Consider the following 16529-nt stretch of genomic DNA (forward strand, 5'->3'; position numbering starts at 1 on the left):
CTGAGATAACACATTCAGCACTATGCCCATACGCCATAAGGGCGCGTATGTTTGGTTGGTTGTTTGGGGGAAGAGACCAAACAGCGAGATCATCGGTCTCATCGGATTAGGGAAAGATGGGGAAGGAAGTCGGCCGTGCCCTTTCAAAGGAACCATCCCAGCATTTGCCTGGAGCGATTTTGTGAAATCACGGAAAACTTAAATCAGGATGACCGGACGCGGGATTGAACCGTCGTCCTCCCGAATGCGAGTCCAGTGTGCTACCACTGCGCCACCTCGCTCGGTGCGCATGTATGGGCCGTGTGGACGGTGCCCATGCCCCGTACGGGTACAGCTTTTCCATTCGCTGAAATGTGTTTTCCTGCAAGCTACGCAATTACTGGCTGTAAGACGGCCTTAACTGTCCATATTTTGTTCACTAGATGCAGCAGGAGTCGATTTACGAGTGCACCAAAAACTGAACATCTTGCAGGAAAGACAGACACTGTCCGTCAAAACTGTGATGAAGAACAGAAAGGGCCTACCATCAAGCTTCAAAAACAAGGAAGCTGAAGCATTTTTTTTTCTGATGAAGGCTCCTATTCTGGCACTCAAATGGAAAAATGAACGTCTCGTATGTACTGGCTCTCCAAAAAACATCAGAAGTCAAGATGTTTCTGTATGTTCAAAAAGAGGTTTTACAAGAACAATAAAGCGGAATATAGTCATAGCTTATGACACGAACAAAACTGGTGTTGACCATGTCAGTCATCTTTACAGCTATTACCCGTTTCTAGGCAAAACAATGACGTTGCAGATAAAACTTTTCTTTTGTGTTTTCCTATTGACTACTACGAATCGCCTTTTTTGGTGTTTGTACAAGGATGTCACCAAGGAAAACAGTCCGCCTCGACAGCTGAGTGGTCAGCGTGACGGATTGTCGTCCTACGGGTCCAGGTTCGATTCCCGGCTGGGTCAGGGATTTTCTCCACTCAGGCACTGGGTGTTGTGTTGTCTTCATCATCATTTCATCCCCATCCGTCGCGCAGGTCGCCCAAAGTGGCGCCGAATGTAATAAGACCAACACCGCAAGGGGCCTCCCGGCCGATAACGCCAAACGCTCATTTACGTTTACAAAGGAAAACACATCTCTAAGGGAATTTATGGTAAAAAATAAATAAAAAATTTGGCGCAGACTCGGCAGCTGCAGGAGAATATATTCGATCATTGGAACCAACACCAGCCACAAACCTTGGTACAAACTTCCGTCGTCATTTTCCAGGAAAAGTAGCACTCACTGATAAAAACGTAAACGCCACGTGCTACTGTGAAGTTTGTTCTGACAAACGAAAGAAAGAGACTGGCAAGCAGATCAGGAGAGAAAGCAGATGGCAGTTGCAACATTAATACGCCAGTACTGATGCGAAGATATAAATAAGCAAGCTTATTTCCTAATGTGTAAAGTATGAAGTTTAAATCGCTTCCCGCGCACGGGGTCCCGAGTTAGATTTCCGGCGGGGTCAGGCATTTCCCCTGCCTCGCGATGACTGAGTGTTGTTGTGTCGTCTTCATCATCATCATTCATTCCAATTACGGTCGGAGGAAGGCAATAAGGCAATGGCAAACCACCACCGCTACGACCTTGCCTAGTCGGCGTGCGGGTCTCCCGCATCGTCCCCTACGCTCCTCGGAGTATAGGACCTCATCACCATCACCATATCCCTCCAAGATGCGTGACTGTTGCGTAATTATGCTTTCAACTTTTCAGAAAATTCCCAGTACATCTACGCAATCGAAGACTGCAGATAACAGTTTCGAATGTGTTAATGTTGCAATTTCACATGATATTCTGACAGCTTGCCTAGAGTTCTTTTTCAAGTGTGTAGAGGGGAGATCTCTGTTGGCCTCTATCGGTACTGTTTTTACTAGGTCGCTTTCTTGTCTGTTGTCTCCTCAGCGCAGATTTTTCAGTTGATTTAGATGTTCCCGATGAGATAGAGATTTGAAATTTTCAACATAGCTCAGAATTAGATAACTATGCAATATTAACTCGGTTTCTTGCCTGGCGTGCGGCGGATGCACCACTGCTACTCCCCCCTTTCCTGTTCCAGTCGCGAACGTTTCGTGATAGGAACTACTGTTGGCAAGCCTGCGTGTGAGCTCGATTCTCTCTAATTTTTACCTTCACTGTCTTTTCGCGCAATATACGTCGGAGGAATCAATACACCTCAAATATACCACATGCCTCTTTTATAATCTCATCAAAATGTTTGAAATCGATTGAAAAATTTCATACACACAACACTAAGTAGCAGAAAGTAATTATTCAAATAAAAATTTTTTAATGTAACACGTTTACAAAACGAACTTGAAAGTATAGAATAATTTCTCCTAGCCCAAACAGATTTCTAACCTCATACAAGTAGTCCTGCGAATTTGTGCTTGTGAATTTTTAGTGTCTGCGACAATACTTGTGATATTTAAAATGAAGAACGTGGGGTGCAAGCAATAGGTAATACTAAGGAGTGTTGAGGGTAACTGCCATTAGGGAAAATCGTAGACAGTTCATATTATTTGTTGTGAAATAAAATTGTTAGTCACTTAGTGAACTATTCATTTATCAGATATCTGTTGCACGTGCCCACGTTTTTCCTTTTAAATTTTGCAAGTATTTTTGTAGCTATTAAAAATCCATAAACACGAGTTTTCAGGACTACGTTTTTGAGGTTATAGATGTATATGGGGCCAAGAGAAATTATTTTATACTTTTCAGTGCGTTCGAAAAATGTGTTACATGAAAATGTTTTCTACTTAAACTTTTATTTCCCGGTATATGTGGTCTTCTTCAGTTCACCACCCCAGAAGCTTACCATCGGCATCCATCTGCTACAGGTTCGGCAGCGTGCGGAGAAAGCTAATTTACTTGGCTGCTTGAGTCGGATGTAACACTGGTATTCTTTTAACGTTCTTTTTCGACACTTCTTACAGTTTGACCAACGCATAACATGTCATTGTGGCACAATATGTACCGGGTGATCAAAAAGTCAGTATAACTTTGAAAACTGAATAAATCACGGAATAATGTAGATAGAGAGGTAAAAATTGACACACAAGCTTGGAATGACATGGGGTTTTATGCGGGATGGCGCTCCACCCCATATTTCTAGACGCGTGAAAGATCTCTTGCGCGTGTCATTTGGTGATGATCGTGTGCTCAGCCGCCACTTTCGTCATGCTTGGCCTCCCAGGTCCCCGGACCTCAGTCGGTGCGTTTGTTGGCTTTGGGGTTACCTGAAGTCGCAAGTGTATCGTGATCGACCGACGCCTCTAGGGATGCTGAAAGACAACATCCGACGCCAATGCCTCACCATAACTCCGGACATGCTTTACAGTGTTGTTCACATTATTCCTCGACTACAGCTATTGTTGAGGAATGATGGAGGACATATTGAGCATTTCCTGTAAAGATTATCATCTTTGCTTTGTCTTACTTTGTTATGCTAATTATTGCTATTCTGATCAGATGAAGCGCCATCTGTCGGACATTTTTTTTAACTTTTGTACTTTTTTTGTTCTAATAAAACCCCATGTCATTGCAAGCATGTGTGTCAATTTGTACTTCTCTATCTACATTATTCCGTGATTTATTCAGTTTTCATATTTATACTGACCTTTTGATCACCCGGTATTTATACCCGATACGCAGAGATTTAGATTATGATTAAGATGGTACTTTTTCAAAATTACAGCTACATGTTTTACGTAGTAGACTGGTACAGTGACGTATATCCAAATACGCTGCACTCTTGATGCTATTGGAGATGACACATTTATAAATATATATGGTGATTAAATTTTTAATGTTAGACATTTTTGATATGTTGCCTGTTTCTCTCTCTCTGGTTATCCTGAAACACTTTCCTCTCCGTGTAACAGGAAGCAGCCTTCCTGTGCCCGGAGACTCTGCCTGGCTTAAATTCTAAGTATGGAGTGTTTCTGATGTAAGAAATTAGCATAAAAGTAATAAACGTACGAAAAATTAAATTTAAAAATAGAAATGATTGCGTAAAGGAAGGAAAATAAATAGAAAAAAAAGATTGTGATGCTTCTAGAACTAAACGACCTCATTTTATCCTTCTTTGCTGCGTTACCATACCATAGGTGCCGGCTCGACGCTCTAGACTTTCCTCTATTCTGGATGTCACGTTCTTTTTTAATGTCGGCGTAATTCCAGGTCTCTTTCTTCTTTTCCCTCCCTTCTTGCAATCTTGCCTACAATAGTTCCTGGTGGCAGGCGATTTCTTCGCAGTATGTGCCAATGCTAACATATTTTCCTCGTTCTTACCATGTCTTATAATTTTTAATGACACAGATTTTTTTTTATTTTTTATTTTTTGATCGTCCATGATTCACCTCCTTACAATACTACATTAAAGACAAAACAGTCTCTTTACCAATTCTGCCGGAATTTTTTTTCTTGTCAAAAAGCCTTTCTCCTTCTAAAATGGCTCTGAGCACTATGGGACTCAACTGCTGTGGTCATAAGTCCCCTAGAACTTAGAACTACTTAAACCTAACTAACCTAAGGACATCACACAACACCCAGCCATCACGAGGCAGAGAAAATCCCTGACCCCGCCGGGAATCGAACCCGGGAACCCGGGCGTGGGAAGCGAGAACGCTACCGCACGACCACGAGATGCGGGCTTTCTCCTTCTAAAAAACACTTTTACTCATACATATTCTACTTGTTAATTCCTCCACATAACTGTAGTCTTCTGTCACCAAACTTCCTAAGTACATAAAAGAATTTTCTTGTCTGAGACCTTGAACCCAGGTATTAAAAAAAAGCACTCCGTCTTCAGGCCACGAGTGGCCTACCGGGACCATCCGACCGCCGTGTCACCCACGGTGGAGGATGCGGATAGGAGGGGCGTGGGGTCAGCACACCGCTCTCCAGGTCGTAAGATGGTATTCTTTGGTATTCTTGACCGACCCGGTGTCAAAACCAGTTTTAAAAAATTCTGGGTTTTGCTCCGTAAGTTCCTGAAGTGTGGTTGCCCGCCGCGGTGGTCTAGCGGTTCTGGCGCTGCAGTCCGGAACCGCGGGACTGCTACGGTCGCAGGTTCGCATCCTGCCTCGGGCATGGGTGTGTGTGATGTCCTTAGGTTGGTTAGGTTTAAGTAGTTCTAAGTTCTAGGGGACTTATGACCTAAGATGTTGAGTCCCATAGTGCTCAGAGCCATTTGAACCATTTGAAGTGTGGTTACATAGCTCTCGCTGTTGACTGTGAACTGTAACGCGTCTGGCTCCCCAATCAGCACGTCCTCTATTGGCATCTGTGGCAGATGTTAGCAGCCGGTAGCTGCGCAGCTTATCTGCCGTGTCAGTTTCTCCGTCACCAAATACTGTCAGCTAACGCCGCACTTTGCTGATGTCCATTACAGCATCCTCAAATGCTTTATTCATGAATGACGTTAAAACAGCCCTAAAATAATGTATCAAGAAACAAAACCCTTAGTTACTCCAGACTGGCTTTAATGCCTGGATTCAACAAGGTACAAATGTGTTCAGACGCATGATGACTATGATGAAGTAGTATTGTGTAGAGGACAGTTCAGGCTAAGATCTGTACTAATTCAGCTTTTATATGTTCATTATTAAAGTTTTTTGTGACACAGGCAGCATTACTCTTTTATGCCCCCTCGTATTTTGATAGAATCTTGATGTTTGCTGATTGTGATGACTTTGCTCTTTCCTTTATTTATCCTAATTCTACACACATTCCCCATTTTTACCGTCATCACCATCATAAATTGTAATAGTTCCTCTGATTCAGTCATCACTGCTTAATCATCTGCATGTTAATCATCTTTAGCATTTCTCCCCGTACTACTATGCCTCTTGCTTTTGCCAATCCTTTGACCGTTATTTACTCAGCATGAGTATCGAAAATCGTTGGCGACAGACGTCACCCTTCTCTAACACCTCTTCTTTTATTATTATAAAAGCGGTAAACTATGGTCTTTCCCAGTCATTCTTTTTGGCTTCAATAACGTGCAGCACACATAGTTTTGTGGGAAGCATCGTTATTCATAGGAAACCACATACTCCAACTACTCTCCCGATCTTATCGGAGACTGTGTTTGGACCTGTAATCTGTGCTACTCTGCTAGCTCTGTTGACTTGTGTAGTGCAACGCGATGGACTGGTACCCTTAACATCAATGAGAAGTCACGGTTCTTCGGCTACACTCTCTTTGCCAGCCAGCGTTCGCGTTCTGAGGACCAGTGTCTCAAGGTTGGAACTTTTCCATGAAGCGAGGTGATGGCTCGTGAATGGAGACTGGTATGACTGGACTCACCCTAGCGACTGTGACCCAGGCATCCATCTACTCTTTTCTTAACCATAGTGCTCCTGTACGTCCATCGCGATGGACTTAATCGAATTAAAATGCTGCAGCGATTACAGTTTCTGAACTTCGTGTGGATAGGTTACGAACATTCAGTCAAAAATACTGGTAGAAACATACACTACGGGCCATTAAAATTGTTACACCAAGAAGAAATGCAGATGATAAACGGGTATTCATTGGACAAATATATTATACTGGAACTGACATGTGATTACATTAACACGCAATTTCGGAGCATAGATCCCGAGAAATCAGTACCCAGAACAACCACCCCTGGCCGTAATAACGGCCTTAATACGCCTGGGCATTGAGTCAAACGGAGCTTGGATGGCGTATACGGGTGCAGCTGCCCATTCAGCTTCAACACGATACCACAGTTCATCGAGAGTAGTGACTGGCGTATTGTGACGAGCCAGTTGCTCGGCCACCATTGACCGGACGTTTTCAATTGGTGAGAGATCTGGAGAATGTGCTGGCCAGGGCAGCAGTCGAATATTTTCTGTATCCAGAAAGGACCGTACAGAACCTGCAACATGCGGTCGTGCATTATCCTGCTGAAATGTAGGGTTTCACAGGGATCGAATGAAGGGTAGAGCCACGGGTAGTAACACATCTGAAATGTAACGTCCACTGTTCAATGCGAACAAGAGGTGGCCGAGACGTGTAACCAATGGCACCACGTACCATCACGCCGGGTGATACGCCAGTATGGCAATGACGAATACACGCTTCCAATGTGCGTTCACGCGATGTCGCCAAACACGGATGCGACCATCATGATGCTGTATACAGAACCTGGATTCATCCGAAAAAATGACGTTTTGCCAATCGTGCACCCATGTTCGTCGTTGAGTACACCATCGTAGGCGCTCCTGTCTGTGATGCAGCGTCAAGGGTAACCGCAGCCATGGTCTTCGAGCTGATAGTCCATGCTGCTGCAAACGTCGTCGAACTGTTCGTGCAGATGGTTGTTATCTTACAAACGTCCTGATCTGTTGACTCAGGGATCGAGACGTGGCTGCACGATCCGTTACAGCCATGCGGATAAGATGCCTGTCATGTCGACTGCTAGTGATACGAGACCGTTGGGATCCAGCACGGCGTTCCGTATTACCCTCCTGAACCCACCGATTCTATATTCTGCTGACTGTCATTGGTTCTCGACGAACGCAAGCAGCAGTGTCGCGATACGATAAATCTCAATCGCGATAGGCTAAAATCCGACATTTATCAAAGTCGGAAACGTGATGATACGCATTTCTCCTCCTTACACGAGGCATCACAACAACGTTTCACCAGGCAACGCCGGTCAACTGCTGTTTGTGTATGAGAACTCGGTTGGAAAAGTTCCTCATGTCAGCACGTTGTAGGCGTCGCCACCGGCGCCAACCTTGTGTGAATGCTCTGAAAAGCTAATCATTTGCATATCACAGCATCTTCTTCCTGTCGGTTAAATTTCGCGTCTGTCGCACGTCATCTTCGTGGTGTAGCAATTTTAATGGCCAGTAGTGTATTAGCTTATATTTGGTAAATTCTTCTGCTCTGTAAAATGTGAGTCGAACGATTCGCCACTTGATATTCACGTCTCGTTATTTATTCAGAATTTTATTGATATAATAATGGGAGCACTTCCAAATCACAGCGGAGAAAAAGACTGAATGAATTTGGACATCTGAAACGTCTCTTACGTAATCGGTGATCACTGTAGTGCTGCGAGGCTCGCAGGAAATGATGAGTTTTTGCCGGGTGGTACGTTATTTTTCTGCGACGAACCAGTTGCAGACGAAGTTGTCTTTCATTTGGAGCCGACAGCACGCTACACGGAAAGCGTACAAAGACGCAGTTTATGGCGTACCAGACGACTCGACACGGAACGCTGGAGCACGCCTGCAGCAGCACTTGAACACTGCCTGCACTAGAGATACAACTTAACAATCCTTTACAGCCATGCAGATTAGCTGACCATCACCTTGCGTCGGCCTCACATTGCGTGTGTCTATTGCAACATTCACAACTTTTTAGCTCGTGTCCTCCTCACAGATAACGAAAAAAAAGGGATAGGAAGAGTAGGGTTTGGTGTTACGTCGACGACGAGGTCATCAGAGACAAAGTACAGACTCGGGTGTCGGAGGTAATGCGTGCCCAGTGTAGTAAGGATTGTATCACGTTCCTCGGTTTCATGACTGATGACCATAGATGTTAAGTCCCATAGTGCTCAGAGCCAGCCAGCCTCGGTTTCATGCATTTATCATTGTAGCTGCATTTCATTTTGTAGCGGTTTCAATATCACAATGAGGCATACTATTTTCACGAAGGCTTAATTGCTACTCTGTTACTTGTGCATATGGAGCAACTTATTTTTGATGCGGTATAGTGCTCTCTTATATAACGTATTTCATAGTAGACAGACTCAATGAACCTCTACGACTATTTATAAAGATGTTACCGAAATAGATGAGAAAAAGTTGTGTCTACCAGCACGCTGCAGGCTTTCATTGAAAGTGTTACTGCGGATCTTTCCGGATAGTTCAAGGGCCAATCGCCCCTTGAAATTTCCAACTTCTCGTAAAAAAAAAGAATAATTTCATGTTTAATAGAGCATACTACATGATTTACGGCAATCGGCGGCAATATCTATTGCTGTTTTACTTAAAGAAGATAAATGTCAATGAGAATAATTGTGCTGTGAGCTCTTAGAAAAAAAAGCTTTATTTACCGGTATCACGGATACACTATATACCACGAACCAAGAGAAAGCAGTTTGACACACACGTCCTCTGTGCAAAAGACGAGTTGGTTTGTCTCTCCGACTGGTATGTGAGACAATCGGTTCGATTCTTCAGTGTAAGCAATAGAATGGCTGTCACGAGTAGAAGTAAACTGTAGCTGGCATACACAGGGTCTTGCAAAATCCTGAGTCGCTGCGACAGTTATATAAAGGAGCTATCAGCTGGCTGAAGGTTGTCGTGTGGAAAAATTTGTAGTACCATACCTTTCCCAAAAAAAAAAAAAAAAAAAAAAAAAAAAAGATTAATGGCTCTAAGCACTATGGGACTTAACACCTGAGGTCATCAGTCCCCTAGACCTAGAACTACTTAAACCTAACTAAACTGATGACATCACACACATACATGTCTGAGGCAGGATTCGAACCTGCGACCTTAGCAGCAGCGCGGAGTTCTCGTATAATTATTGTTATTAATAAATTAAAAATCCGCCTAGAACCGCTCGGCCACAGCGTCCGGCATATGTTTTATAATCTAGGTTTGCATGAGTATACAAATTACAAAGAAAATGGGTAACAACAGAGCGGAAAAACTGCAAACTCTCACGAAAAATACAATATAGGCAAGAGAGTGTTGAGTGCGATAACGCAGTTACGGACTTGGCGTGTATCAGCTACAAACTATTGAAGACTTTGGTTCATATAAAGGATTGTGTCAGGGGCTCTGTTTGCGGACGATGCAGTCTTCTATGGAAATGATTTGTGGGAACGTTTGTCCTGTACGGGGCGAGTGACAGAAGAACGGAACTTCATATGGCGACTGTAAAACATGCGGCATTGTAAAGGATAATGGTCAGTGTCCGTATCTTGGATTAAAAGATTTAGAATACTTAAACTATAATATAAAGGGCGATAAAAAAGTTTTCGGCCGAAGGCCGTGCAATCGAGAATCGGTATAGCCATAAGGCAAAATCTCCTTGAGCACTGATACAATCATCCTATCCAAGCACGAGATTGAAGATACCCGTTTGGTGAAACACCGCATCCTGCTACGTGTAGAAGTCCGGAACGGCCTGCTGCACATCCTCGTCCGACAGGAATAGTCGATCCTTCAAGAACTTCTTCAGGTGACCGACGGCGTGATAGTTGCATAGGGCGGGTGCGCGAGTGTCTCCCACTTGAGGGGGAGTAACTTCTGCGTTGGGACACTTGCTACATGGGGACGTGCGACACGCCTTGTCGCACCACTCTACAGCCGTGTTTTCAACAGACATGCTGCCGCTTACACTTTCTTCACTCTCCGATGGACCTTGGAGCAACTACCTCTCAATCAGGCAGCTCCTGTACTGTCATCACGAGGCTGAGTGCACCCCGGTCCAGTTGTCCCAGCAAGGAAAAATTCCTGTCAGTACCAGGAATCGAACCAGGGTTCTCCGCATGAGGGCCTGTCGCATTGACCCTTTTTTTTTTCGATGGGACCTTCCTGGCGCCTAAGAGGAGGGGTGGATAGAACCGTGGTTGGCAGAGCGAAAGTAGAGTAGAGGTACAGAGGTACAAAATACAACGCACATCGTTTTTTTTTTTTTTTTTTTTTTTTTTTTACAACACAGAACATAGCAGGAAAGTGACGTCGCGCCTCAGTTGGTGGGATTATCGACGTATAATTTTACGGAAAGGAACGTTCCACTGCCCAGAAAAAACGGGTACGAAGCGTGGAAAAAATGTGGATCAACTCCTCAATGCAGTAACACCCTAACAGCGGGATGGGTTATGAAGGACACTGAAACCACTTGGTTACGGAGGCGGACATATTATACTGACATTAGATTTTTGTTGTTGTTTATGTTACATATTACTTTACTACTTTATGTTATGTATTCCTTGCGTCTGTAAGCAGTAATTAGCCACAAGTCTAAATTATACATCATGTCATTTGCAACGCAGGGATGTTAGGGCCACATCTGAAGTGAATTTTTGTTTAGATTGTAACTTTCAAGATGATTAAATAGTTAAAAGAGGTCACAAGGTGCTGTCAACGATAAATCACGAAATAAGTATGTTGGGATGACTCTGCGGAATGACATGAAGTGGACGACCACGTCAAAGTTACAATGATATTACAATATGACTACCCAACACCCGGATTTGATTCAGTTCGATGGTCAGCCCAGTAGCTAAATGTCACTCCTCTCGATTTTCATGTCGGAGAACACTCAGCCTTTCGAGCAGGAAACCTACGAGAATCTCCGCAGTAGTACTTGTAAACTCTCTGCAAACCTATTTCTGCAACAGATACCACGCATCTTTCGCTTTGTGGCGAACAACTATTGCTCATCCTTGTTGATTTAATTTAAAATTTGCCCACTGTGGTAAGTATGTTTGAGGGCTATTTTCTTTATGTTCAGCACCTTACTGCTTCCAAATTTTACCTCCCTACCATTTCAGTTCCGTGTTACGATCCTCGGTCCATCAGCAGTGAAACCTCTAACTTCGATCCTTCTGGTCACCGACTTAGGTTGAAATTTCACAAAGTTCATTCAAACTCTCCTCCATCTGTTCAAATTCTCCACTGCCCATTAAAAGGACGCAACAAAGTCAAATCCTCAAGATCTATCGAAAGGCCTCAAATTCGGTTAAAATGTTCTCAGTACCTGTTAAGTTTTAACAACCATCGTCCAAGTGTCTGGTGAACGCTGGTCTCTGGCTGGAGACGCGGCATTCGACAGACGGCTGCGTAAGACGGCAGCGGCGGCCTGTCGCCTGCTGCAGAGGGAAGGGAAGGGAAGGGAAGGATGCGGCGACGATGTTTTTACGAGATGACATCAGCGGCACAGAGGAGGTCTGGCGCTGCCATGATGCCACATCTAAAAGAGCGCCGGCTCAGCACGCCGCCCCACACTCGCCGCGCTAGCACGCCGTCGCCGCCGCCGCTGCTGCTGCAACTGGGAGACGACAAATCGCCTCGCCTCGCCTCGCCTCACCTCACAGGTCGAGTCGAGCTGACGCGGCTGACCGGTAGCAGCTCGGCAGGTTGCTGTCCGCTCAGCGACCCTCAGTCAGGTTACACGCCGAAGTTTATGGTTGCACGACTCGGCAGCTTGGCCCGAGGGTGCCGGTTCCCACACTGCAGACTAACCTGAGGTTGTGCCACAGTGACGCAACGTTCCCCTCTAGACGAAAGCGAGTCTGGTCCTTGCATTTCGCTCGACTAAGATTTACCAGTATACAGAACACGGCCGGCGATAATGAGTTCATACTACAACAAATTACATTGAAACGTAAGAGATCCAACAAAGAAACAAACGTCCTTTTCACAGGTTACATAAACGTCTTCGAAAAAGTAAATAAACCGTTATTACGATAGATATTAAGAAGAAGAGGCATACCAACTCACATTACACCGATAATTTAGATTATCTGCAAAAATACAAAAATACAAATAATTTGGGATAATGAGGTGAGAACGGAGGATGATAACTTAGGCGTTTCTACATCTACATACATACTCCGCAATCCACCATACGGTGTGTGGCGGAGGGTACCTCGTACCACAACTAGCATCTTCTCTCCCTATTCCACTGCCAAACAGAACGAGGGAAAAATGACTGCCTATATGCCTCTGTACGAGCCCTAATCTCTCTTATCTTATCTTTATGGTCTTTCCGTGAAATATAAGTTGGCGGCAGTAAAATTGTACTGCAGTCAGCCTCAAATGCTGGTTCTCTAAATTTTCTTCGTAGCGGTTCACGAAAAGAACGACTCCTTTCCTCTAGAGACTCCCACCCGAGTTCCTGAAGCATTTCCGTGACACTCGCGTGATTATCAAACCTACCAGTAACAAATCTAGCAGCCCGCCTCTGAATTGCTTCTATGTCCTCCCACAATCCGACCTGATAGGGATCCCAAACGCTCGAGCAGTACTCAAGAATAGGTCGTATTAGTGTTTTATAAGTGGTCTCCTTTTGACAAAGTTCCAGCCTTTCGCCACTGCTCTTTTATGTATACATTGACCAAAATATACGGCAATGGAAAATGAAGCTACAGAATTACACATACCATTTAACCAACAAGATTACGTAATAACGACGCTATTTGCAGATGATAGAATTTCATCTCGAACAGTGAAGATGGACTACAGAAAGCTTCATATGAACTGCACAAATACAAGGGCATGCTGTAAAGTAATGCCTCCGGACTTTTTTATTCTTTTCTCAATATTGGTTGAGGTATTGACAGTCATGCAAATTACTTGGTAGTTTCTTGCCTCCCTGATACAAGTTCCATCCCTCTGCCGCTAAAGAACTCCGAATTGTACCACATATGATGCTGATGTATAAAGTAACTATGTCAGTGCGTGAGAAACTGAAAGCACGAATTCCAGGTGTTGGTCCACACTCCTCCTTCAGCATGACAATGTTAGATGATACACGAGTGCTGCGACATCTGCAATAATTCGAAGCTTTGGGCTCGCTGTCATGCATCACCCTACATGTAGTTTCGACTTGGGTTCATTCGATTTGCATCTCTTTACAGAACTTAAGAAACATCTTCGGGGCACAACTTTGATAGTTATGATGCGGTGCTAACAGAAACGAGGTTGTGGCTCCATTATCGAAGTCAAACGTTCTACAAAAATGGCTCAAATGGCTCTAAGCACTATGGGACTTAACATCTGAGGTCATCAGTCTCCTAGAACTTAGAACTACATAAACCTAACTAACCTAAGGACATTACACACATCCATGACCGAGGCAGGAATCGAACCTGCGACCGTAGCGGTCGCGCGGTTCCAGACTGAATCGCCTAGAACCGCTCGGCCACAACGGCCGGCGAACATTCTACACTGAAGGTGCCAACAAATTGGTCTGTCGTTGACAGAAATGTGTTCGTCGCCAGAGTATGTTGAGCAATAAATATGTAGACATAAGCAATAAAGCTATAGAATGTTAATAACGTTTATTTTATTTAAAAATGTTTGAGACGTTATTTTTCAGGACGCCTCTTGGATCACAGGCCCGCAAGAGAAGACTAGTTATAGATCTCCACACATGACATCCCCTTCAACATGATTGTCTTGTTGCGAAGTACCGTGTCTTTCGGCAAGATAATGTTACTTACAACATGTATGTACCTCAATATGATCACAGCGGAACGAAACAGTAATATCCCAGGACACATCACGCTAATATCCTGAAACCCCTCGTCTGTCTGGATCATGTCATTTTCCAAAGGATGAGTGTCTAGAATTTTTTGGAGGTTTTCGATATCCAACTGAAGCTCCTCATTGATGTTATCGTCTTGATATGGTATCTATACCAGCATAAAGCTTTAGACGAAAGGGCTACTGGCCGGCCGAAGTGGCCGCGCGGTTCTGGCGCTGCAGTCTGGAACCGCGAGACCGCTACGGTCGCAGGTTCGAATCCTGCCTCGGGCATGGATGTGTGTGATGTCCTTAGGTTAGTTAGGTTTAACTAGTTCTTAGTTCTAGGGGACTAATGACCTCAGCAGTTGAGTCCCATAGTGCTCAGAGCCATTTGAACCATTTGAAAGGGCTACTCCTGACCACCAAGAAAGTTTCTTGGTTCATACTCGCGGTAGACTGAGATGAGTATTCCCAAGACATGCTGCGACGAACACTCCCAAAACGTGACAGAACCACCTCTGGTATGAATTAAACCAAGAAAGAGAAAGGAAGGCTAGGTTTAACGACCCGCCGACATTGAGGTAGTTAGAGAAAGAGCACAAACTCGGATTGCGTCAAGGATGGGGAAGGAAATCGGCCGTGCTCTTTCAAAGGAACCATCCCGACATTTGCCTGGAGCGACTTAGGGAAATCACGGATGGCCGGACGCGGGTTTGAACCGGCTTCCTCCCGAATGCGAGTCCACTGTGCTAACCACTGCGCCACCTAGTTCGGTCTGAAATAAACGCTTCGCAGCGTTTGAAAAGAAGTAAAAGTCGCAGCTCAGACACACTACAAGCATCGGGAAAGCTACTGTCAAGTTTGTGTGTCATTTGGACCATTGAAGATGTTTAGATTTATGTGCTAATGTGAGTAACGACATTTTGCAAAGTACCCAACTCAAAATGTTTATTGCATCCATTTATCCTTGGAAATTCAGTCGGAAACTGGTTGAGATGCAGCTGCATTAACTCGTGTCCAGCTTGAAATACGTTGTCATTGACAAGGCTTGACAATCGTCTTCTTTATCTGTAACCGAGAAGTCAAAAACCAGTTTTCGTAGATGTAGCCTTAAAAAGCTTTAATAGTAACTTAATAATAATGAATTTTCAAAAAAACTTTCAACCAATATTTCACCTCTATACGGGCTAAATTTCCAAAAATACTCGAACATGTATTTTTTTTTTCTTGTGACCGAGAAATCAAATACCAGTTTTCGTAATTCTACCTTCAAAATTGCGATAATAATGATATATTTTCAAAAAACCTTTCCTCCTCTATTTCACCTCCTTAGTAGTTCGCTCTGACAAATCTCTTCTTAAACAATACCTACGGTAGAAGATGAAGACTTCAAACATTTCGAGTTCCCTTCCTCAGATGGTTGGGCTGGGCGATGATTAGTCAGTCAGGACATTTCTTTTTAAATACAGAGATTGCTCGTCGGAGTGGGATTCGTACTAAATATAATTGATAGAGGAACTAGAGAAGATACAAAGAAGAGAAGCGCGTTTCATTACAGGTTCACGTATTTAGCGCGAAAGCGTCACGGAGATACTCAGTCAACACCAGGGGCAGACGCTGCAAGAGAGGTGTTGAACCATTCGCGAGTGGATCAGAAAAGGCTGAAGGTGACAGTGATACACAAAATAGCCTGCACCACAAATCGTGCCATTTGACTGACAGTGCGGTCATGGGCACGTCCAAACACTCTAGTTCCTGTCTGCCATTACGTAACTTCTCCACGTTGAGCCATCTTACTGCATACAGTCAACTGGCGCAAATTCATCGCTTCACTGCTACGACATACGACAGCGATGAAGGATCACATGGCCGCCTGTATCTGATTCACACCACCTACAGCATTATAAAGTGACAAGTGCGCTGTTGTAACGTTTTTATTCGATGTATTTATCTGAAATTACGCGATAAACACTTCAATGTACTTCTGTGGCCCCAAAATACACCAGATTCCAATGCAATCGAGCACCTTTTCAGCCCCTACGACGGTCGTGCGTCAGGTAAGCAACTTCAATTATCCGTCGAAGCACTACAGCCAGCATGGCTGCACATGCAGGCGGTAATGTAATGTCGTGTGACTAGGGCCTCCCGTCGGGTAGACTGTTCGCCGGGTGCAAGTCTTTTGATTTGACGCCACTTCGGCGACTTGCGCGTCGATGGGGATGAAATGATGATGATTAGTACAACACAACACCCAGCCCCTGAGCGGA

The 16529-nt window shown here is 44.2% G+C and overlaps 1 protein-coding gene across 1 annotated transcript in view; it reads right to left on the bottom strand.

The window, feature by feature from the left end:
* LOC126252332 (UPF0489 protein C5orf22 homolog) overlaps window positions 1–16529 on the bottom strand; it is a 301814-nt gene that overhangs the window by 79974 nt on the left and 205311 nt on the right. The gene's annotated exons all lie outside the window — the stretch shown is intronic.

This window comes from Schistocerca nitens, chromosome 4 (genome assembly GCF_023898315.1).
Source record: "Schistocerca nitens isolate TAMUIC-IGC-003100 chromosome 4, iqSchNite1.1, whole genome shotgun sequence".
Lineage (NCBI taxonomy): Eukaryota > Metazoa > Arthropoda > Insecta > Orthoptera > Acrididae > Schistocerca > Schistocerca nitens.